This window comes from Aptenodytes patagonicus, chromosome 2 (genome assembly GCF_965638725.1).
Source record: "Aptenodytes patagonicus chromosome 2, bAptPat1.pri.cur, whole genome shotgun sequence".
Lineage (NCBI taxonomy): Eukaryota > Metazoa > Chordata > Aves > Sphenisciformes > Spheniscidae > Aptenodytes > Aptenodytes patagonicus.
Window position 1 is genome coordinate 70,196,966 of NC_134950.1, and position 26,585 is coordinate 70,223,550.

Genomic DNA, 26,585 nt, shown 5'->3' on the forward strand with positions numbered 1-26,585 from the left:
GAACACAGGTGTTTTGATGCATCGAACCATATTCTTGCAGAAATGTTTAACAGCAGTCATTCCGAAGCAGGTGGAACTTCTCTGCCAAGAAATGTTCCAATAACATTTGCCTTTTTTGGAAATAAAACAGCTTTTTCGTAAAAAAAAAAAAAAAAAAATAATAGCGCAGTTACCTTGTTTCAATGTGGTCCTCAAGAAAAAAGAGTGCAGTCGTGGGCTATTTATATCTTAGATGCCTGTTAAAAGCAATGATACCTTTCTTGTATAAAAGGTGAGATAAAATACAGTTACAGTTTCAGTGGGATCATTGCAGGAAACTGTTCAGTTGTGTCTCTTGTTTGAAGGTCCAGCATCTCTACCTCGGGAAATAAAAGGGAAAGTAAGGATAAGAAAATTGGTTTAGAAAAAAGAGTGAATATGTGGGAGCCAATTCAGCTTGTCCATTCTTCTTATGGGTAAGCTGCAGAATTATTACGAGGCATTAGTGAGCTATGGAGAGGTCCCGGACTTATTTTCATGTACGCAGTAAGATTTTAAATAGGAAGGGAGTGAAAGAGACTGTGTCTCTGATTATTTATATCAACATCATTTAGCATTTAGGTTCACATTTAAGCAAGCCTGAACTCTGGTCGCTTTCTTGGAGAAGAAAGGGGAAGAGCTGGGAAGGATATTACCTTCCCAGTGGAGGGCTTGTCCATGAGAGAACAGAGTGCACATGTACAGTATTCTCCAGAATACTGTACATCACTTTTTTCCCCAGAAATAGAACCCCATGGATGCACGGAGAAGCTATGCAAGAGCAGGTCCTCTGAGTCTATAGTAAAAAATCTCTTAAGATAAAGCTTGCCCTTATCAAAGCTTTTTTTTTTTGACATTAAGATTATGAACTATCACTTTGGAGCGACGTTGCATATTCCTTTAATGATAAAGCTATCATTAAAGGGCTTCTGAAGTAGGACATTGGGTGGGAACTGAACTCCTTTGCTAGCTGGGAGCCGAGTTTTCCTTCTCCTGTCTCACTTGCCACTTAATTTTCAGGTTCACAAAACACTGCAGAAGGATGCCACTTTTGCTCAGTGAGTCAGGCATAGGGTATTAACCATGTTTCAGGACAGCCACAGCAGTTATAGATATCATTCCTATTCACTGGGTATGTAATTTCATTCTATCTCTTAGACCCCTCTGCAAAGACAATAGCATCAGGGTCTTTGCCTTAAAGCAATACAGACATTTCAGGTACGCACCGTGAACAGCTGGTTGCTTGAAAAAGTATAAATGACACTGCATCTCTTTACTGACATTGTAGATAAAGGGGTTTTTGTGTACAGTTATGTAGGATATTTTGTATGTTTTGTATATGTTTCTATTTATAAACCACATGTGTGCACATCCCCTCACTCCCATATATGTGTTTATATGAATGTGGTAGCTTCGGGTGCTATGACAATGATTATCATTTCTCCTTTAGTGAAATAAAGTCTTGCTTGTCTTCTCAGGTGAGAGTTTCTGGTGTATTCCCTTCACCCAGCTGTCTGTTCAGAACTCAATGTCAGGTTTTCCTCCACGTTTCACTCCCTTGTTGCTTTTACTTTGTGCAGTCTCAGCTTACTGTTTTGGGTGCCTGTCTCACGGTAGTTTCATGTCTTTCCCACAATTCTCTTTCACAAGCTAGTGTTTGCAGTCCTCCCAGATTTCAGCTTTTGCATGGGAGCTGCACCGACTGGAGAATGGTAGTGTTTGATGCTGATACCCTTTTGTTCTATGTGAACATCCTCTGTAATCTTCTTGAGCAGGCTTTAGGGAATACACAACTTTGCTTTTGCATTTGAAACTGGGCTGTGTGAATATGCTAATAAACTGTACATATGAGTTTGGGAATCTCATTCGTATAGCGTAGACCGTTCTGCTGCATTTCCGATGGGCACATACTTGGTCATTTGGGCATGCTTTTATGTGTGCACATGGTGTGGCAAATCTGCATAACCAAATATTGAACAGTATAACGCTCCCTGTATAATCATTCATTAATTTTATTAAAGGTGGGCTGGGACTGGAATGAGGATTAATTAGAAAAAGTAAAAAGCATAATTAGTAACATACTTTTCCTCTCACAGCTTTCTTTTTCTCTGGATTCTTTTTCCTGGTGCCCTAATTATTTCCCATCTTTTAAAATTCACTTTAATTTCAATTTAACTCTCCCTGGGCATGCAAACTTGACAAGTGTTTTTTTTTTTACCAAAGATTGACTGACAGCAGTTTCGAAACTGTCACAGTGCTAATTAAAACCTTGAATATGTGTCTTTATGAAGCCTGAAACACTCTGCACCGCTGCAAAATCCTGGATCTTGTGTTTTGAATGAGGTTTTTTAACAGCTAATATGGAATCATTATAACTTGCCTTTCCTCAGGCTTGATATCCAGCTCTCTCCTTCACACTTTATTTATCACTGAATTTAGAGCTTGTGTTGACAACATGAGAAAGAGAAGCCCTCCCAAGCAATGGTACCCGCTCTATCTAGCCAATGTCATTTTATACTTTGCCTTTTGTGCTTGGCAAGCTGGGCAGAGTTGGCCCTTACCAAAGTGCAGCACAGTTTGACCCACAGTCCTGTGGATACCTGGGGAATTCATGTTAGGGATACAGTGGTCATATTTTACCATCTCTGGACTGACTGACACTACTGGAACTGTGTTGTCAGGAATCTTCTACCTTATGCTTAGAAAAAGAATATTGATAGCGTAAGACATTGATTGCTGTATGCACTGCACTTGGGTCCTGCTTTCTAGCTTGCAAACTTGCTGGAGGCCAGAGTATTCCCAGAACCTTAAGAAAGGCACAGCTGGAGGCTAAGGCACGTATCTGCCTCTAAGCCACAATTGTAAAGGCAAGGTAGAAGAACAGTCCTTGCAGTCAGTTGGAATATGGTTGTCTTCCCCTCTCTAACCCTGTATTAGTAGTTTTCCAGTAAAGCAGAGAAAATTATGTGGAGGCAGGGTGAGGATTCTGCATCCCTTCCTTCGCAGCAACCAGCAGAAATGATTAACTGTGCAAAGCTGTGTGAGAAGATATCCTGCTACCAGTCCTGGTCTGAACGTCCAGAGCAGGGCTTGCTGCTTCTCATGGTCACAATAGCACTGTGGTACCTCTTTGTAAGTACAGTTCATTTCATACAATAATATTTAATGTGACAATATTGATTACATGAATAAACTAAATGAAACTGGCCTGACTACTTCATGTTTCAAGGATCTGCTTAAATATGTTGCACAGAGGCGTTAGACTAAGTAACCTGTATTATCAAGTTTTGGGTTTCTATTGGGGGCGTGGGTTGGTTTTTTTTTTTTAATTGCCTATCTGACTATAGACAGGTGATATATTTGGATTTTCTGCAGTCTTACACTTAAAAATCAACTCATTTTCTCTTCCTGGTTCTTGTTGACATAAGCATTCTGAAAGATTGTTGTATTTAAAGAAATTTTTTACTTTTTAATACAGAGTGATCAAAAATAGAAAATATTGCCCTTATTTAGTGTAAGTATTCTTGTACTAAATTGTGTGACAATTGAAAGTTTAACATCGTCTTTGTATTGGGTTTGTGCGGCAAGGTTTTGGTAGCGGGGCGGGCCTACAGAGGTGGCTTCTGTGAGAAGCTGCTAGAAGCTTCCCCCATGTCCGATAGAGCCAATGCCAGCCGGCTCCAAGACGGACCCGCCGCTGGCCAAGGCTGAGCCCATCAGTGACGGTGGTAGCGCCTCTGTGATAACATATTTAAGAAGGGGAAAAAAAGAACCCCGCACAGCAGCAATTGCAGCTGGAGAGAGGAGTGAGAATATGTGAGAGGAACAACTCTGCAGACACCAAGGTCAGTGAAGAAGGAGGGGGAGGAGGCGCCAGAGCAGAGATTCCCCTGCAGCCCGTGGTGAAGACCATGGTGAGGCAGGCTGTCCCCCCTGAGGCCCATGGAGGTTAACAGTGGAGCAGATATCCACCTGCAGCCTGTGGAGGACCCCATGCCAGAGCAGGTGGATGTGCCCGAAGGAGGCTGTGACCCTGTGGAGAGCCCGCGCTGGAGCAGACTCTTGGCAGGACCTGTGGCCCTGTGGAGAGAGGAGCCCACGCTGGAGCAGGTTTGCTGGCAGGACTTGTGACCCCGCAGGGGACCCACGCTGCAGCAGTCTGTTCCTGAAGGACTGCACCCTGTGGAAAGGACCCACCCTGGAGCAGTTTGTGAAAAACTGCAGCCCGTGGGAAGGACCCACGTTGGAGAAATTCATGGAGGACTGTCTCCCGTGGGAGGGACCCCACACTGGAGCAGGGGAAGAGTGTGAGGAGTCCTCCCCTTGAGGAGGAAGGAGCAGCAGAGACAACGTGATGAACTGACCACAACCCCCATTCCCCATCCCCCTGTGCCACTCAGTTGGGGGAGGAGGTAGAGAATTTGGGAGTGAAGTTGAGCCTGGGAAGAAGGGAGGTCTGGGGGAAGGTGTTTTAAGATTTAGTTTTTATTTCTCATTACCCTACTCTGATTTGATTAGCAATAAATTAAACTAATTTTGCCCAAGTTGAGTCTGTTTTGCCTGTGATGGTAATTGCTGAATGATCTCCCTGTCCTTATCTCGACCCGCGAGCCTTTCGTTATATTTTCTCTTCTGTGTCCAGCTGAGGAGGGGAGTGATAGAGCGGCTTTGGTGGGCACCTGGCATCCTGCCAGGGTCAACCCACCACAGCCTTTTTTGAGTTAAGTTGATATTGCTACAGGTGATAATTCTTGCAGAAACAAAATCAAAATTTAAACAGTTTGGCTAAAAGTTCTTTCCTCTCTCAGACACTCAACTTCTGGTTCCTTAGCTTTAGCAGTCTTGTAATTGTTAGTTCTCCCAGCCACCATGCTGCTTAGGCCCTGATTTCCCTATTCTAAGCATACAGCAAGATCATCGGGATCACCTGCTGGAGAAGGTGCTGGCTCTTCAGTGCCTGAAACCTTCTGAACGTGATGCGCTATCTGTCAGACTCAGCCACCTCATCTGTGGGCCTGAATATCCAGTGTAAATCTTTTAGTGTGAGTACTTTTGCTCTCTGTCTGAATGGCTATGTTTTCATCCTCATCATCTTCCTCCACTGAATCAAGGTCAGCAAGACCATCCAGAGGGAAGGACAGAAAAACAGCATAGTGACAAGAATTAGCAGAGCTCAGTATGAATTGATTGGTGAAGGATGATTTCAAAAGATCTCAGCTGCTGTAAAAACAGCCACCGAAAAACCCAACATCTCCTCCAGTTGATGATAAGGATGATATGACTCTTGCCTCTCCATCCCCCACCCCATGCACATTCTTCCTTTGTATTTAAACGGTATGTATTTCTTAAGTCCCTGACTGCATCACTGCTCTGTCACAGTAATTTTCATGGGAAAAATTGCTATCCATCAATTTGTGAGCTGTTGGACTTTTTAGGAATACATCATAAGCATATCAGGGTATAGAGAAGAGAGGTGAAAATGCATTTAGCTATGGAGGGCAAAAAGCAGATGTCAATGATACATTTTTCCCTTCCCTGTGCAAAAACCTTCCTGGTGAAATTATTATAAGGAGCTAACACAGTTATCCTTAAGTAACTGCTTTTACCACATATATTCAGTCTTGGATAGAGTGGCTATTGCTTATACTTCTGATTTTAATATGAACATTTGCACAAGAAATTGTGTCTGGTGATAGTAACTGCCTGCTGTGGCAGTGATTGTGCCTAATTGCAGGCAGGAGATACCCATAGGTCCATCCTCAGTCAAAAGCTGCTCATTTGGGTCCCCTCTGCTCATAGAAGTGGAGGGGATTATCAGATTTTGACTCCTTTTTACCTCAAAGGAAACTTTATCAGTCCCTGAACACTCTGCACCTTTTCAAATAGAAAAATTGCAATTGTTTATATATAAAAATATGAATTTTCTTTTCCCCACTTTTAAATTATTGGTAGTACTTGTAGCAAAAGTGGCCTGATTAAGAAGTGCTAGGCTCTGTATAACATGTAATATAAATACTCTTGCCTACAAATGCTTATAAGGAAATTTTATGACAAGCACAATAGATTATAACCAGCTAAATACAGGGTGGGAAGGTGGTAGGACAGCATAATGATCTTGTTTTGCATGAAAAGCAATAATCTTAGTTGATCACACTCTGAGACAGACTACAGTTCAAAAAAAGGAATAAGCAGTGTTAAATAAGACAGAAGATGGTAATTTATTTTTTCTGAGCAGGACTTTCTTATCAGCGTGCAGACACTGGAGGCTCCTTCTCCTCACGATGGGTATCGGAGTGCAAAAGGTCTAGCTGATAAAATTCTTTAATGATCTAAAGGTAACTTTGGGAAGTAAAGGATATCAGATATTGGAGACTGAATGAACTATTGCTCTCTGTGTAGTAGCAGTGGCTTATCTTTCATACAGTGAAAAAAGTGAGCAAAGTTTGAGGCAGAATGACTGTTTATTTGGCTTTGTAAATCTGGATTTAAACAGCAGGTAGAATGGAGGAATAGAACAGTGGGAACCACTGTGGTTTTCATCTTTCCTCAATGAATTTGTTTCTGTCAGTGTTCTTGGACTGAAAAAAAAAAAAGAAAAATCATGACATTGTTATTAATCATATTTATTATTGCAGTGGTTAAGGGTCAGCCAAGTATTGATCCCCATTTTGCTAAGCCCTGTACAAACATAGAGTTGACAATCTAAATAGGCAAATTGCAAATAACGTAGAGCATAACTGAAGTACACTGGTCGTAGCAGGACCCATCTTGTCAGTTCCACAATTAATTTTAGTAGGAGATGAATCATTCAAAAAGAGAAGCAAAAGGAAGTTGGTTAGGGAGTGATTGAAGGGCAGTAAGAGGAAGAATGTGGAAAAAGTTAAGTATGTGTCGGAGTCGTAGAGCTGCTTACAAAGTAAGAACAGCATTATTATTAAGAGACAATCAGCTACTATGGAGTCATCTCTCTCCTGCAAAACAGAAAATCGTAGTCTCATGATTGACATTAAATCTCTGTTCAGAACCTCATTCAAACATACATTTATTGAGAGGAACATACTTTTTTGTGTTGCCAGCATGCAAGCAACTTGATTTCACCCATTTTTACAACATCATGTGGTAACATCCAGAAAAGTTGAAGGGGACCTGGGGCTGATCACGGCTGTTCAGCTCCTCTCCACCCTGTTCTTGTTTCCTGCAGTTTCAGCATGACCCAGTTTCTAATGTTCCAGATCAGTTCTTTTGTATCACTGACACTATTCTACCCCTTCAGACTAGGGCATGCTAGGCCACCTCTACAAAGTCTTCTTAGGTTCTGGTGTGGCCAGGAATTGCATGTGGTTGCAGGGCCTTGTACTCTTCAGCCTTTGTGGAAGTGCCACTGCTCCTGTGTGTAGCCCACTTCTTGGGAACCCTCTGTCTAAGCAGTCCTGCGTGACAGGGAGCCCTGCATCACTTACTGCTGGAAGGAGAGGAAGTCCTTAATGTCCCAGCGGCTGTCAGACACCTCCCATTGCTTGCACTGTTTTCTGGTACCGTTACTGCATTAATGCACTGGAACAGTTTGCCTGGACAGGTTGTGAAATACCCATCCTCGGAGAGCTTCAAAATGTGATTGGACAAGGCCCTAGGCAATCTGATCTAGCTTTGATGTTAAGCATGCTTTGAGCCATATGTTCGATTGGATGGCCTCCCGTGGCCCCTTCGTACCTAAATTACTCTGTGATGACCCAAATTACTCTGTCAGTAGGTCAGTAAAATCTCTGGGCAAAAATTTTAATTTGATAATCTTTTAAGTATATAAGGAGGGATGGAAAAGGTGAGGCCTGCGTTGCCTCCAAGTGATACCAGAGATCTTCCAAAGCTGCATTTGAAGCAACTGTGACTGCTCAAAAAAGCTTGTTACTGATGTCAGAGGCTTTTTTGATTTAGTTTTCTTTTGTGGATTTACCTTTTCTTGTCCATGGAGTTTAAAACAGCTGGTGCACAGTTCTTCATTATAGATGATGTTTTATTTAAGGACTTTGGTGGATTAAAGGAGTTCTCAACAGACCTTAAGTTTACGTGATCTATTTCACGGGACCTTTACCAGCCACTTCTATATGCCTCTTTCAGAGTTTCAGGAAAAGATTTTTTGGTTTTTAGAGTTCTAAACTTCTAGCTACCAACAAGTAGTCTTTTGGCACAAAAACATATCATCTGGCAATGGATATATATTTGTAAAAAAACCTACCTTAATTCTTTCCTCTCCTGAAACAAATCAGAAGAACTTTTGTGTTTTTAAATGAAATAGCTTCAGGTTCATTCACAGTGCAGCAAAATTTGATCATTTAATCAAAACTCTTCTCAATATTAACCTGTTTGTGCCCTTCAAACCTGGCTTTCTAGTGTAATCATAAAATACCTGAGAATATGTTTTATGCATGCAAGCTGTTAGCTGTTTTTTTCAGTCTTGTTATTGACCATAAGGAAATGTAGACTGGACACAGCATTAAAATTTTAGCACCCTTATTCAAGCAAAAGGGAACAAAAACTATGAATCGTTGATCAGATAAATACAGTGATATGTGTGCGTATATATATATGCAGGTATATAATACATATTACATATGCATCCCCATGTATATCCCGTCTTCTTTTTAGTGTGCCATGTTCAGTCTGCTTGAAACAATAATTTCCTTGAGAAGAGTACTTGAATATGTAATATTTAAGCAGTATGATAAATTCAAATTCCATTGAAGTCAATGAAACTGGCCAACTTAAGTGGTCTTTCATTCTAGGTTCTGGTGCTGTGTTGACAATAGCTTAAATGTCTGTTTCCTATTCAGTGATGTTAATTGTTTATAGAATAGGTGCACAATAAGTGCATCTTTTGTTGACTGGCCACTCCTAGATGGAGCTGTATGAAATATGAGTGATGCTGGAGTTCGGTGTATGCTTGATCAACCTGAGCTAACAGTACTGTACTTCTTTATCAGTTACACTGTCAGATAAATTGCTTCTGTCTCCAACATGTTTAAATGCCGCAGCAACGATGCGTTCCTGTTCCTGGTGATTATGCTATTACCACTACTGTCCTCTGTTCTCTGGATTGGCTTCCTGTCAGGTTGCATGTCAATTTTTAAAATTTTATCACTGATTTCAAAGCATGTGAGGGCGAAACCTTTCCATCACCATTAATCTACAAAGTTTTCACAAACCTGTATAGGTGTGGGCTGGGATTTGCAAAGGTGTGTAAGGAACATGGGTATCTAGCTCCATTGGCACTGCTGTGGGACTGGCTGCCCAAGTTCCTTAGATGCCTTTGAAAATGGCAGACCTTAGAATTTTCCTCAACAGGCTAAATCTTAAATGTATACCTCATTAGATGTTTTGTTAAAGTACATTTCCCTCACCTCTGGATTCATTAAGGTTGTGTGGATCTGCTGAGGGTTTTTTTTAAGGCGGCAGTACATCATCCTTTAATTGTCTATGTTCATCCAATATATTTGCTGATACATGCAGATTTTTCTAGGTTGCCATTCTATTATGAACACATCAGTGTAACTCCTGTGCCCATTTGGCACCTCAGCCTAGAAACACAACTGTGAAGAGACTGACATAGCTAAGCAGAGAACTCACGGTGGACCTCCACTGCAGACAGGCAGTATACACAGATGGTGCAAGCAGGGACAGGCTGTGAAGAAGGAATTTAAGAAATACTGCCCAGGGATTCATGGAAAGCGTTAGGAGGCCAAACCTCAACTGGAGTTGACACCTGTGCCAGATATCAAGGGCAACAAGAACTTCTATTATGACATCAGTAATAAAAGGCTGAACAAGGAAAATGTGGACCCATTGCTGAATGGAATGGGTGGTTTAGTAACAGCATACACAGATAAGGCTGAGGCACCCAGTGCCTTGTTTGCTGCAGTCTTCACCAACAAGATGTCCCTGCCCTCTGTGCTTAGTGAAAGGGTTCAAGGAGAAAATCCAGCAGCAGATGTAGATTGAGGCAGGGTAACTTGAGAAAACTCGACCCATACAAGACCATGGTCTGTTTCCAAGGTTGTTGAGAGAGCTGGCAAGTGCTTTTGTGAGGCTGCTCTCTATCTTCAGAAGGCTTTCGACACTGTGTCGCACAAGATCCTCATAGAGAACCTGATGAATTGTGGGCTGGATGAGCAGGCAGTGAGGTGGACTGAAAATTGGGTGAATGGCCAGGCCCAAAGGGTGGTGATGAGTGGCACGAAGTCTAGTTGGAGGCCAGTAACTAGCTGGAGTCAATACTGGGCCCAGTCCTGTTCAACATCTTCGTTAATGATCTGGATGATGCAGCAGAGTGTACCCTTGTCGTGGTTTAACCTCAGTCGGCAACTGAGCACCACACAGCCTCTTGCTCACTCCCCCCACCCCCCCGGTGGGATGGGGGAGAGAATTGGAAGAGTAAAAGTGAGACAACTCATGGGTTGAGATAAAAACAGTTTAATAATTGAAATGGAATAAAATCCTAATCCTAATCCTAATCCTAATAATAATAATATGCAAAGCAAGTGATGCACAGTGCAATTGCTCACCACCCACCAACCGATGCCCAGCCAGTCCCTGAGCAGCGGTCCCCCCCCAGCCAGCTTTCCTCAGTTTATGTACTGAGCATGACATCACATGGTATGGAATGTCCCTTGGGCCAGTTTGGGTCAGCTGTCCTGGCTGTGCCCCCTCCTAGCTTCTTGTGCACCTCCAGCCTTCTCGGTCGGTAGAGCATGGGAAGCTGAGAAGTCCTTGACTAGTGTAAGCACTACCTAGCAACAACTAAAACATCGGTGCGTTATCAACATTGTTCTCATCCTAGATCCAAAACACAGCACTGTACCAGCTACTAGGAAGGAAATTAACTCTATCCCAGCCGAAACCAGGACAAAGAAGAGGCTTAGAAAGCTGGGACTGTTTAGCCTGGAGAAGAGAAGGCTCAGGGGAGATCTTATCAATGTATATAAATACCTGAAGGGAGGGGGCAAAGAAGACAGAGCCAGGCTCTTTTCAGTGGTGCCCAATGACAGGACCAGAGGCAATGGGCATAAACTGAAACACAGGAGGTTCCATCTGAAAGAAACACTTTTTTACTTTGAGGGTGACTGAGCACCAGCAGATGTTGCCCAGAGAGGCTGTGGAGTCTCCCAGCTTGGAGATATTTAAATGTTGTCTGAACATGGTCCTGGGCAACCTGCTTGAGCAGGGTGGTTGCACCAGATGACCTCTGGACGTCCCTTCCCACCTTAACCATTCTGTGATTCTATGACTTCTTTGAAAAGACATGGAGATCAGGGAAGATGCCTAGTGACTGGTTGGATCATCAAGCTCAGAGAGCAGTGGTTAGTTGGTCATAGTCTACGTGGAGTTGAATCACAAGAGCTGCAGTGGTTTATTCTGGAACCTGTCCTTTTAAGCACATTTATCGATGACCTGGAGAAAGCAATGGAGTCCTTGCTTCTCAAGCTTGCAGGTGGCATCAAACTGGGCGACGGTGACCAATTGTGATCCAGGCCAGGGCTGCCATTCAGAGACACGTGGACAGGCTGAAAGAATGGATCAGCAGGAACCTTTTGAAATTCAGCAATGTCCCATGCATGGGAAGGGAAAACCCTCTGCAAGAACACAGGCCGGGGACAGAGTGTCAGGGGAACACCTCTGCAGAAGCTAGACGTGAGCCAGCAGTGTGTCCTGGCAGAAAAGAAGGTCCTGGACTATATTAACAGGAACATAGCCGGCAGCTCAAGGAAAATGGTTATTCCCGCCTGTTCAGCACTCGTAGATGCCATCTAGAGAAAGGCATTGATAAACTGGAGCAAGTTGCAGTTGGACTAGATGATTGTTGTAGGTCCCTTCCAATTGAACTATCTATTCTACTCTACTCTACTCTGGTCTACTCTATTCTATTCTAATGTTCAACAGAGGGCACAGAAGGTTGGACTTGAGACCTCTTGAAGTCCCTTCAAACCTGAGTTATCCAAAGAATTATGCTCCTATCCTAAGAATCCTTTTCACAGTGGACAATCCCAAATATGCAAAATCCTTGTGAATAGGAGTTTATATGACACTTTCACCTAAAATTTCATCAAGAATATTAATGATGATCCGAGCTTACCAATAGGTTGGTTCCTTTAGTAGGAACTTGACTGAATTTCTGTCTTGTGTTTTTTACATGTGCTCTATGTGAATGTTCTTGCTATGTGTGTCTTTTCTTCTGAGGAGGATGAAGAGAGAAAAAATGTTTTAATGCCTTGGCACAGGTAAATTTACTCTTCTTCCTCTTCCTGTTTGACTCAGTGATTTTTCACATTCAAAGGGGCCTGTGACATGTGCAGTTTCACTTGCCCAGGTGAGCTTTGTCTCTTATGCCCTGCAGCAATGAGTCATGCTATAATTTTTTATCTGACTTTGCAGTTTCTATAAGCAAAATAATTATGAGGTACAAAATAGATATGACTTTTGAATGCACTCCTTGTTAGGCCCGTCTGCAAATTTCCTAATTTATTGGTACTTATTTGTGCCAAGAAAGCTGAAAAAAGTAATTTAAATTTTGTGTTTCTTTAAAAATCAGGTAGTATACAAGTATTATGTATTTGACAGTTCTCAGTAAAGAGTTTTCTGAAGATGCACTAAAAAAATATCTTGTTCGGGTAAGATCAAATTATTTTCTTGAATAATGAACTGAAGGATCAAACAGATGTGAAAGTAGCTACAAAAATGAGAGAATGACAACTTCAGCAAATGCTGTCTCTTGCTTCCTCTTAAGGTGTACAGCGCTTGGTGTCAGCACTGATTGGTCAAACAGCTGAAACTTAGTCTAAGCAAGGATCTTCTGGTTTGCCAGAGAGGGAAGCAAGTGATACAGGAGGAATGTACTCTTTTTCAGGATCTTTCCCTTTCCCTTTCCCTTTTAACTTTTTACACAAAATCGGGCCGTAGATATAACAGAGTGAGTGGCAGAATAATTCTAGGGGCCAAGCCTCAATGAAGAAGGGCAGCATGTGGGATACAAATTTGCTTCAGATGTTTATGAATAGAGGGGAATGGCATGTTGGATTTCTTTGCAGATCTACAGAGTTCCCGGGGTTCTCCTTCCTGAGGAGGTACTGAGTCATGCTAAAGGTGTTTGAAAGCACTGATAAGTACCAGATTTTTCTTTGTGAAAAAGTAATAATGGTAAACCACCAAAGTTAGGTGTCTAATTCTTTATTTGACCACCTAAGTGAGTGAAATTGTTCTCCTTTATGGCAAACAAGTAGAACCTTCGAGCAGAATTGGGCTTCAAATACACTTCTTAAATCAGGTAATTTTATTTCATGTTAGTGTACTAGGGACTAAATGATTATACATTATTGATCTGTGCAGCCAGTCTTCAAAACTGCTATTAATAAAGAGAAGTCTTCATATGGAAACATTTTTTGAAGAGAGCATAGTTTTGCTCTTTTTAGTGAACTAGAAGTAAATTCTGAATTTGCTTTCTTATCATGTCCATACTCTGGCTCTGTAATAGGTTATTATGTTTCATGTTCTTGAGGTTTTGGGTATGGTAAGAAAAAATGTAAGTGTCACTTCTGGAGTATACAGTAGGTAGTTTACTTTGTAAAAAGCCAATAACTCAGCTTTTTTCTTCTCCCTCCAAAATATAGGTGACAGGTTATTTATAAAAACACATCTTAGGCGAGTAATTCAAACCTCAAATTTTTATATTCCTTTAAGTGTCATTTTTTCCCTAAAGGCTGTTATCAAAATAATCTAAATCACTTTCTTTATATTAATCAAAGAATTACAGCACTTAAATTTGTAGTTGTCACTCACATAGTTTGTGCCTAAAGCATTTTGAAATTGTTTTGTGTGGTCTTTTCAATCACTGTGGCTTTTTTTCTCAAGACATTGTCAACATGCACAAAGAATGGGATCACAATTGTAATGAATTTCATTCCTTTGGGACTTTGAAGGTGAGGTGCAATCTGATCTCCAAGGGTTTTAACAAAACTAGTCATTGTTTCAGGAATTCTAACATCAAGCACAGTCAACAACTACTCAGTCATGGAACATCTTTTCCAGCAAATTGAAAAATAACAAAAACAAGTTTCCTACTCAGTTCAACGAAACCTAATGAAATCTCTAAACGAGCATCTTCAAGAAGTAGGTTCTAGTTTTCATATTGAAAGTTCAAAGACAGTTAACACCTCATCATTACTTTGGGCATTTTATATTATAGCAAAATTCCTGGAACAGCACCTGCATTATGAGTTTATATTAGATTAGTTGATTGTTCATTTTATTATTCCTGGGAATTACTTGTTCATGTTGTAGAAACTTGGAAAAGCAGAGTATTGCTATACTAGAGAACACATGAGCTTCTTGAAATAAGTATTTTTGTCTATAAATAATGGGGACTGAGAAAAAAGATGAATAGTTCAATGACTGATAGAATAGATGCATTTGATTATTGGACAGTCATGCATAAAATAAATGTGAAAATAATATCTCTAATACAGGCTAATGTAAACAGTTTAGTAATTTTAAGTAGACTCATCAATTAACTGGACATTGTTGAGGTCTAACATATTTATCTTTGACTGTGTATCTTTGTAATCAGCTCAAATTCGACAAACAGGATTAATCTAAAGACTTATGGGATAAATAAATACAAAATTTAGCACAGCATCTTGGATATATACTTTCTGGGGTGATATAGACATTTTTTTATTACCTCTGAGTGAGTTTGCAAATTAAACTGTAAGGGCAAAAGAGAGGAATATTAATTATTACGTATTGATAGAATATTATTTCAGGTCCCTTATAAAAAGCCTGTTACACAGTTTCACACTTTGCTTAGCTCACTGTAGTTATGACAGTTGAGAGACGTAATTCATAACTGAAATAGTAATAAGTAATATTTAACACTTAGTCTGGTATGGTTTTGTAGAGCAAAATAAATATATATAAATCATCCATTGAAGTTGGCCACCACTTGTGTAGTCACTCACATCCGGGGTACTTATCTGTGATGTCTAATCTCCTTAAGTTGCACTTAATTAATCTAAAAATTAGGCAATAAAATCAACAGTAGTAGAAAAAGCCCAAGAAGGAATTATGTTTGGATTTGGACAAGTACATTAAAAGAAATAAAAATATAAATGAAGGAAATAAATGTGTTCTTTTTTCTTCATTTTATTCAAAGAACAGCCAGAACTCTTGGGTAATTTTCTCCACCTTTTTGACAGCCCTGGCAGAAGTGAATGTTGTGGTTTGATGCCTTTTTTTTTTTAATCAGCAGGACAGCAACTAAGAATTTCACCCATGACAGCCAAAGAGTCAGAACACGACAAGAAAGGTAAATTTCCTCTGATTACTTTTATAAAGTTACAGGCAACTCTGCAAATCCTTGAAAGCTTTATTTATTTTATGATTTTCCAACTGTTTTGTTGATAATGTAATAAAATTGTAGATTAGAACAATGAAAAATAAGTTTCTTAGATAATTTGCACATTTAATTCTGAGAATAACGAGATATTGAAGCTAATAAATTACCTTGTTTAAATGACTAAGTTTGGAAACCTTTGGCATATTACTGAAGAGGTGGGGCAGTTCCACTTCTAAACTCTAACTGACTCTTGAGACACATCACAATCAAAATATTAATAATAGCATCTTTTAAATAATATTTTTATTATTTTATTTTCTATTTCTTCTTGTTTTAGTAGCTCATTTGAATTTGTTTAACAGGGTGATCTTGCTTTTTTCCTTGATTTCTCTTTTTTGTGTCTTTAATCTTCGATGTCTCTGGATGCTATAGCAGGGCGAGGGAAAGTGAGGAGAGAAAATGTGGAAGTGAATGTATTCACTGAAGAAGAAAACAGAATTTGGCAAACAGTTGAATTAACTGTGTTTAGTAGGTCGTTTGCATCGTGTTATCCTCTTCCCACACACAACCCTGCACTGTTCTAGTGTATTTTAAGGAAGATATCTGACATCACACAAAGAATTGAAAGATCAATAAACCAGCTTAGTTGCTCAAGCAGTAAAAATCAATTTTGTGGTGTCTTGTTTTCTAAGCAAAGTTTGCGGAATTACGCTGTAATTACGGACAAAGTATGCAAAAAATTAACCTCCGTGAAAGACTGAAAATATGCAGTTGTATATTTTTTCTTTAACAGTCAGTACTAAATGCCATTCTTTAATGACATTTTCAAACAAACAAAAAAGGTTGTTACTCAGCACAGTTATCTATCCAGTAAATGAAATAATTAATTTTCTTCCAATATATATTTTATTTATATTCGTATATAATGTGTATGTAATAATATGTATTCATCTTCATCCTTTGTGTGTAAAACGGGGAAAAAAAAATTGTGTCTTGGATTACAGTATTTATTCTCATTTGAAAGACAGACCTTTCCTGTCATGAGTGGAACAGATATGCTAATGGGGGCAGTGGCCAGTTTGTTCTGATTTTTTTTTCAGTAAATCGAGAATGCATCCATACCAGCAGCGACAAAAGAGAATGCAAGGACACGTGAAAAGTCTGGATCTCAGATCTGTTGTGTTCAGTGAGAGACTATTCAGTGACTAGGATTCAGTGAACAACTGACTGCAGTGAAATTTGCATCAAGTGCTATATTTTTATATTTCAAGTCCGTCCCCTCTAGTAGCAACATATAGGAAGATTAAACATGCCTCACTGGGTTTGGGCATGCATCACGCCTATTTGTGAATGTGAGATAACGGCCGCTAGGTGACCAGCATGGGTTTGAAGGATTCTGGGTATTTTCATGGCAGACAGATGTCAAAACTCACATCACTTATAGGATCACCTTGCAGTAGACTACCTAGGAAATACAGGTTCTAGTCCTTAGGCTGCATATATAAAAGGCGTGCTCAGCATTTTTAGGAAGGAGATACTATCCCTCTCCCTAGGATTATTTTACAGATCTGTCTTGTGACCTGGCCTGTCCAGGAAGAGGAAAGACTGATTATTCTTACCTCTATGCCAGGCAAATGCTGTATCTGCTAGGTAAAAATTAGATATTTTATATACAACACTATCGCCGTCCAACCATTAGGGTTTGTATGGAGTCTGAGAATATGAAAATAATCCAAGTGAACCCTAGGGGTGAGACAGGCAGAGATGCACCTAGTTTGACATTCTGACTGACGTGTGAAAAATGGCTGCAAGAGTGCTGTGTGCCGTCAGGAGATGGGTAGCTATGTTCATGGCTGGTAGCAAAAAATTAGAGAACAGTGTTAGCATCACTGAAACCCTGAGGGACTTCTGTGTCTTCAGATTTGGCAGCAAAAAGGGAAGGGGACAAGTAAATTTAATATTTAACTTTTAGAGTGTACCATGGCACTGAGAGTATTGAAAGCTAACACAAGGCTGAAGTGGACGAGGAAGTTCCCTACTCCCATACGGGCAGTACGGCATGCACTGTGTGCTGTATCCTGCAGCCACGGGGTCAGAGACTTTCATCTCCTCACCAGGCTCAGTCTTTCTCCCTGTCACACTTGCATTGCTGCTGCAAGAACCAGGAAAAAGCTGTGGCCTTGTGTGGGCGATGCAGCTGGGAACTGGAGGATCTAAGCCCTCTGTTCCTCCCCTCTAGTGCTGTTTTTTCTCCTGAGAAACTTCTATCCGTATAGCCTGATGGAAGAAAAAGTGCAACGGTGGATAAGATTCATACTTCTAGGCAAACAATTCACATATTTAAAGAAGTGGACAAATTGTAGTGGTCATAATGTTTTAAAAGTGTTAGTAGGCTTGTTGCTTGTGAACTTACTCTACTTAAACTCCAAAAGGATTTTAACAGAATGAAAGATTCACAAGTAGCATTTCTTAGCATTTAGAATTAAAGTGGCCTGCTCAAGCCAATGCATCAATGAAAAAGAAAAGCCAAGCTTGCCTTTTAGAGCTCTTTAAACAGAAAGACTTATTTTGGTTGTAACAAAAACACCCATAAATCTATGCACATATATATTGATCTTTCTTTCCTCTTAAAAATTACTCTGTCCCAGTAAGTTGGCATATTTCATAAACAAACTAACAAATTATTGATCCATCATATACTCTAAAAATCCTGTGAAGAATCTAGGTTGCTTTTAAGTTCATGCTGTACCTAAGGGAATGAGAAACTCCAAAATGAAAAATAGATACTTAAAAAGAAGCACAAAGAACAGAAGACATATAGCTACTTTTACTTCTGCTTAACCTTTCATTGTAATTCATTCTCTGTTCATTAAAACTATTCTTTATGAGCTAATAGGTTATGTAATGTGGCAATAAGATTCTTTGTGGTGGCTATTAGTTATTAAATTCATTATATATCCGTGCAGATACCCTTTTTGGCAAATGCTGTGACAGTGCATATTTTCTTAAGCAGGAATTGTACAAAATTAAGACAGCCTAGCATCTTGTTGCGGAAAGCAATGTTATATTCAGTTTGGATTAGAGATGGATTCTGGTCACATGTCCTTTTGAAAAGGAAATAATGAACTAGATGGCAGATGTTTATTGGTACTAAGATAATGAACAATGCTATGAAATGTTAGAGGCAGGTAGCTTTTCAGTTATTCAGCCCATCTTCCTTACACTATTCTGAAGAGCTGACATGACACACAGAATCACCAGGAGCTTAATGGTGAATGACTTGCCAGCGAGAGATGGCAGTGGGCTAACACTGCCTTTCAGAAAGGAGAGAGAATTAATTATATTAGTCAGTGGTAAAATAAGCCATTGTTAGTGGCTATTTATTCAGCCAGTGATCCATTAACCAAAAAGATGCAATTCTCCTTCGTTAAAGTGTAATAGCAGGGCTGCAGAAGCTAGGACTATTTTTGCAAAACACCTGCCTTGAAGTAGCTGAAATTCCTGTACTTAGGCAAATATCAGAAATAAAAAGCTTGGACACCTCGGTACAAAACTGTGGTCTGGAAAAGACTTCTCTCTCGGCAGTTGTCTAATACTGGAGATGCTTTCCAGTTTCTCCTGAAAGTTCCTCATGTTCCTGCTCTTCTTCTTTTGTCCTTGCCTTTTTGTACTTGCTCTCACCTGCACAGGTAGATATCTTCTTCTGATGGGTCAGGAAACAGTAACTCTATGAGCAGCGCTTGAATGCCCTGTTCGACCTTTACCGGTAGGCATGCTATAAACTCATCTATAGACTCTCACGGGGTTGGGCATGAACTAGGGCATGAATCACTTGTTCCTATCTGTACAATGGCACAGCTTCTATAAGAAGAATAGAAAGTGCATGCAGTTACTTTCTGCCCTCTGTTCCTTTAATTTCTTGTCTGTGTCAAGCAAGCAATGCCTTACTTTTAAGGCTTTTCTTCTATTTTGTCTGTTATGTGAATAAGAGGAAGGCCGAAAAGATCAATCAAACCTTTGCAGAACAATGTAGGAGCTGATTAAAGATGTTTTCAACAGTGGGCGTAAAGAAACCTTAGGCTGCATGCAGGATCCTTATGCTAACCACAAAAATAAAAAAATAAATTAGAAAAGTAAAAGTACCGATCTAACAGCACGCTGAACTCCCTGAAATAGAAATCATGGAGCTGATTCATGAGATTGTACTTGTTAAATCTTTTTTCCCCTCTCTTGTGTCACAGTAGGGTAGAGTTGTGGAAGGAAGAAGCCTTTGGAAATATTTACTAACAGCCATGTGAAATGCAAATGTTCACTGTTTGTGTGTCCTCTGTGTTTTATTGCAAAGATTGAGTGAGTGCTATGAGTAGGGGAAAAGCCAGCTCCTCTGACTGCAATTTTAAGGGTCAAGGGCCTTACTAGAGTTTTCTGAAGTCTCATTTGACTTTGCCAGCCTGTGTATTGAAGGAAGTCTCCAGCCTTTGTGGAGCTTCACTCTACTGTGCTGCTGCTGAGGGGGTTGTAGAGAGGAGTTTCTGAGCTGTGATGTGGAACTGGGAGAAGAAATTGGCTTTTTCTGAGCTTACAGTAAGGCCCAGCTGAAGTTTTCAGAGAACTGTGGTGGAAAACTTCCTTTAAGCTGGATACGAACTCATTTACTGAGGCAGTATGAGGAGCGAAGCATAAAGCTTTCCTTTACTTGTCTGAGTGAGGAAAAAAGTCTCAGCACAACAAACAGGGAGAAGTATTATTAGTATTCACTCCATCAGAGGGATATCAGAATGACTCAAACTGAGCTGCTGCTCTGAAGGCTGCTTTATATTCTCAGCCCACCTCGTCTATGATCAAGGCTTCCCAAATGCGAGTACTTTACACTCATAGGCTTAACATCCTTTATACTTGCACTGACTTTTTTAAAGAAAGGACCTTAAGTTAAAAAAAATTGTGAAGCTATGAATACTACCACCATTGAAATGTAGAAAGATACATTTGAAATGTATTTGTAGAACAGTTGTTGCATATTCAACATGCTGAGTATCTAAAGATGCTTGTATGATGTTTGTTTATCATGGGCTACCTTATTTATATTTATCATATTGGTTTTATGGAACACAATACTTTGAATGATTAGTTCAGTACGCCACGCATTGTGTGGTAATGATATGAAGCTGAGCCTAAGTATTATTTAGGTGTTTTGATTTGGTAAATAAGACATGAATCGATCATAACTTTGACAGTAAATGTAAAAGTAACATTGTATCGGTCTTCCTTCAAAAACAAAAGATGACTTCTTTGAACAAAAAAAACTTGAGGGCTACCGATACTTCAAAATATAGAAACATCAAATGTTTCTGACAGTTGTTCTGTACGAGATAGCCAGAAATTATAAACTATTTTTTGCTTGATTATTGTTGAGGAGAAATGTTGCATTTTTCAGAAAGATGGACAAAGTATTTTTCATAGTAATAACTGTGACAAGGTTTACAATGATTGAGAAATAGTTGCTTAACTCTTCATGAAAGACTGTCGGATGCAAAAAAAATCAGACTTAAATCATAAAAGTAATTTTTATATAGTTAAGAATGCAATTATTGAAACAGTGTTGCTACTAAGAAAATCGTAAGATGTGTGCTACCAGAGTCACTCCCACAGAGGATCTATGGATGAGTACAGTTTAGTGAGTGCTATAAAGCTGTGTTTAAGGAGGAGGAAAATCTGTATATTGTCAATAAAATGCCAGTTCTTCTTTCAGATGAGGAAACAATAATTGGTTGAAATGTGAACGTTTCTCTATTGCTACTAATACTTCAAAACAATTGAAATATGTAATGTTTCCAATGATACATAAGAATAACCCACCTTTTTTTTAGACAGCAATCAAATTGCTTTAGAAATACTTGATAATGTAATAGGTTTAAGTGAATTAGAGTTTTTTTTGGCAGTTTTTCATTATTTAGTGCCTACCATGTTACTGTTAATTTGGGGAGGAAAACAGCTCATGATAAATAATTAAAAAGATTTGCTTCTAGCTAATTACGTAGCTCATATACTGCATAATGCAACAAAGTATGTGATAGATTAGTCATCATTTGATCAGGTAGAAAACATAACAGAAGCTTTCAATTACAATGTATAGCAACGAATTTTCTAGTTGCTGGAAATATTTAATTTTCCTAACTTTAAATATATGTTAAGTGTTAAGCTGTATCGACCTAAGACTATCTTTATGGGGTTGAAAGATTCTTGATTATTTCCCAGCTATTAGAAGTTAGATATCGAATGTCAGATGAGACTGAGATTTTTCAGTTCTCTGAGGGTGAAGAAATGGGCATGATGGATTCACATCCAGTGTGAAAATAAATTCACATTTATTTTTCAGAGTATCTTAAAAGATAAGTCAGGAAAAATGTAAAGTGTATCCATTTAATGATATACAATTGCTCTCAAATATCTGACTTCACTTTTTGATTTGACAAACAAAACTACCCTTACCTGATCCAGTCACCTTTTGAAAAAACAAGTCAAGCGTTCTTGAAGGCTCAGTAATGAAAAAGATGGGGTATAGAGCGTTTGTCAGGAATGTTGTAGTGAGATGCTTAGTAGAGCATGCATACAGCTTCAGAAGTGTTGTGTTAAGGAACAACATTTCAATCTTCAAATCCTGAGTATCTTAATTACTTAAAACCTGTGGAATTTATGTTTACTCTAATACAACAGTAAGAATAATATTTCCTTGAGTAAACAGGCTTGCTAAGAATACAGAAATCTGATAAACATGGATTCTGTAGAGACTGTTTAAATTTAAATTTTATTTCACTTACACATGAAAAAAGTTTTATGAATTGATTTACAGCACCTATTTGCATGGAACTGTATTAAGCAGGTATCATTTAAAATTTAAACATACAATACTGAATTGTATGTCTGAATTAAAAGAAAATGAATGTGTGCTCACAGACACACACAGGCATCTGTATGAAAAACATGTTAAACTAAATGGCGTTCCCTAAAATATTCCTTGAAACAAACTTTTCAGGGAAAAGTAGTTGTTTTCCTCTTTAGAGTCTCTTGATCAGACACTTTTTTGGGGCATGGGAAGCAGGTGTTTTAATCCCTTTAAGTTGCAGATGTCTCAGAGCCCATTCTACTGCTTTTTGGGTGTGTGCTGCCATTGCCAGGGGAAGAGTCTTTGACTGGTGCAAGGCCTGAGGAAGCCTTTCGAATACCCATGGTGACTTAGAGCTTCGCATACAACCCTTGTTTTCCCAGGTCTGTCATCCCACTCGGCCCAACCCCATGCTTGCCGTATGCTCATTTCTCTCTCCTTCTGAAACATGCGCCCACAATGAAGTACTGCATCTTCGTGGTTACCTGCAAGCCTGGGGCTTCCTCAGGTAGCCAGTGTTGTCCTATCTCCTCCCACATGTGGCATACAGAATAGTTAAAGCCATTTCGGCAGAGGAGCACACCACAAATTGCAGCTGTGAGTTGACATATCTCACTAGAGTGAGAGCGGGGTAGAGGATACAGGGCAGGGTGAGGGGTCCAGGCCAGACCTGGCTTCCTATCCAGTTGTTCCTAATAATGGTTTCTACCTAAAACAGAAGTTCCATATCTCACAACTTGTGGAACTGTAAATACATCTGTGAACAAAGGGTTGTTCTTCTATAGACAGAGTACATTTTCTGAGTAATGTCTTCCATGCCTTTTTTAAAACTAGCCTTCAGATGTTTCTACTAGATATGCCAAAGTCACTACAGAGAAACTATGTCCCATATGAGTTTCTGCCCCAAGAGCAGGAAAAGATATGCATAATGCCGAAGGTTTGAGAGGCAAAGCTGCCGCTGCACTTCCGGATGGATGTCCAGCCTCTGCCTCTGCTTTGCGCTATGCCTCAAAAATATAACCTTACCCACTAGTGGCATCTGATGTTAATTAGAAGTGCCAAAATACTGGGTTGGACCGAAACTTCTGGAAAATTTAGATCTTGATTTTGACCTAAGTTTAGATTTAGTGACAATTCCTTTCCATACATTTTTATGATATACCGATACCTCCCTCCCCAAAACCACCTTCTGTTTTGTATAAATGTTGCAGGAGTGAAAAGAAGTTCAGAAATTTGCTTACTGACTAATTACTAGAAATGCTAACAGGTTGCCAAATATCTCTCTCTGAAATTTCCTGGGTGGTTTTAAGAATAAATGTTACCCATTCTTTGTACAACGTCTTGTAGCTTTGTCCTCCATTCAAGGCTTTTATTTAAAATCCTGTCTAAGCTGATCTCTGTAACTGTACATGAGACGTACACACGTCATGATTGTTTGCAGCGTCATCTTGCTGCTCACATAAGAATTCTCAGCTGCCCGTCGATGAAGAAGAATCAGTGGCCACCTTTTATCACATTTCCACATTGCTCTGTTCGTTAGAAACCCTTTTCCTAATGCCGTCTTTAGACCTTTACTGATGTGCACTTGACGTGTCTTTTGAATGTTTGCCAACAAGTCTTCTTCCTATTATTGCTGCCTGAACAACAGGACTTTCAGGACCAGACTTTATCTTAAATCCTGTAGCTTTTACCTCCCACTTCTCTTTTGTTTTAGCAGGCATTTTTTCTCCCTGAAGCATCCATTCAGAATTTGATCTCCCAGTGGTTAATCTCATTACAGATAATCCCATGTACTGAAAATCCTTCCAACAGGATAATCTTGTGAACAGCTTCCCTCTGCTGCCTTCTCACCATTCTTTCAGGGGTGAATCATTTTGATCTATTAAATAAATGGATCTCACCTATATATATGTAGTTTTTCCCTGAGACTAATTGGTTGGTACTGAAGTACCAGCCTCATGCGTTGCATCCAGTCTAATTTCTTCACTAGGCAGTAGAGAAACAGGCTGATGTTTTGGTCACCACTGACATATATGAAAGAACTGCAACACGGAAAACTAGATTCATACTCAAAGACTGGTGACAAAAGGAGGCACAGGCTTCTGAAAAATATTATTACTCAGTTTATTAATACCTATCTATTAGCTGTGGAATATGGAGACAGTCATTATTATAATAATTTAACTGGAAATTAACTACATGTAAATCTAAACATCATCTTTCAGTGAGTGTGTATGAGTATGAATTTACACTTGCATCTGTATGTGTGCATACTGCACAAAGTACATTTAAATCATAACATTTGCTACAACGTTAAAATGCTTTCCTTAGGAAAAAAAAATCACAAAAAGATTGACACAGTAAAAAAAATAAATCTTATGTGTTACATCAAAATGTGGTTCCCACTGATAATTCACAAAAATTAATTTTCCTAACAATTTGTGTATTATATTAATGGCCTGAAATGTAAATCACACAGTTGGATAGAAATCTTAACTGTGGTCTGCAAGATACACAGCTATAGATGTGTACACAGCTTCTTTCAGCACATATTTTATGTGTCCTGGCGTGTGTAAATAGCAGTGAAAATATGAGTTTAAAGCTCGGAGCAGTCTGAGTCTGCTTTCCTGTCTGGGTTATCCAAACTTTATCTGGGAACTGGAGAGTTAGTCAAATGCCATAAAGCATGTACAACGTACGAAAGAATAAGGCCAATTTTTGTAAACAGACTTTTAATTATTTTTAATTAGGTGATGTCTTAGATTTTATTGGAATTTAATGGAGCTTGTCAAATACTTGAAAAAATATTCCTCAAATAAATTATTCAACAAATATTGCCACTATACATGAATTAATTTATTCAGTGAATAATATTCAGCCAGCTACAGAATTGGTGAAATGCTGCTAAAAGCTATTTGCTGAAGAATGGTTCTGATGAATAACAGAAGTACTCTTTGAGTAATACATTTGACAAAGACTACCTGACCAGTTCTTTTTTCATCAGGTAAGAGATTTTGAAGTCTTACAACTGAGCAGCCACAGAAAGTCTAGGTACACAAGACCCATGTGAAACCCAGTTATTTGAGTAGTTCTTGCTAATACAGCAAACTAGGGAATGGTGAATATTTTGCAGTAGTTCTCATACCATTAATATCTTCTGAAAAAAAAGTTTGCAGGACTGCTGACTCCGCAGATAAACCATCTGATTGTTTTGGCTATTTAGTGTAATGCTTAGTAGACTTTCGTTCTGTGATCTTTTTCTTGGTAACCTGGCTACATCGCCCAGGAGATTCAGGACTTCTGCCATCTATCCAGCAGCTCCAAGAAGACGGTGGAAGGTAGTGAATTCGTAATGACTTTTGAAAAACAAGGGCATCTCTAGTTGTTTAGATCCAGACTTAATCATGGGACTGACTTCAGGCACTTAAAAAAAAGTGTTACAGATGTGGAAGAGTTAGGGCATGCTGCACTGACCTGCTAAATTCAGAAACAGTGAAAAACAGACACAGAAAAGAGAGACACGATCCTTGCAGTCCACTGACCACGAGATTTAAAGGGATTGAAACTGTGTGAACTAGCAGGTTTAGTACCGGCCTTGTTGACAGGTAAATGAGTACAGTCTGAGAAAATGAAGGGGTGTGTGTGTGTGTGTGTGGGGGGTGTAAAATAGGATTTAGATGATTTAGCCCTGGAGCACAAAGCTTTGAGCTTCATTCACTACAATACTTAGGGACATTAGGTAAACTGCTGCGTTCAGAGCAGCAGCAGGGTTAATTAATCCAAGCCAGTTCAGATTGTGATTGCCTGGCTATTTGGCACTGTGATTTTATTTAATTTAGAGGACCAGGAATCCTCATGGTCCACTTCCTACTCTGTGCAGAAGATTTGTCCTGACCAATCTTTAGAGAGGGACTGATAGCACTCGGTGCGTTTGAGTGATACTGCACAGTCCATTTGAACTACAGTCAGAGCTTGTGGACATAACTGCGGAAACTGGATTTAAAATATAGTATAAAATAAATATAATAAAACCCACCTGGGAAGTAGGGTACTTAAACACAGATCTATGCCTTGCTGGGCTGCAGCTGCCTGGGCTGTCCCGTTGTCATACACAATACTCCACTGCTGTAGCCTTACGAATCTATGTAGTTAAAGCTTAAGCATGTCAAAATGAACTGTCCTCAGAAGTTGGGCCTATAGACACACCTCCACAGGCTATGTCAGTATTAACCATTAAATTAGTCCAGCGTAATAAGAACAACCTTCTAGGGCTAAAGGATCCAACATCCCTACTATACACATTTC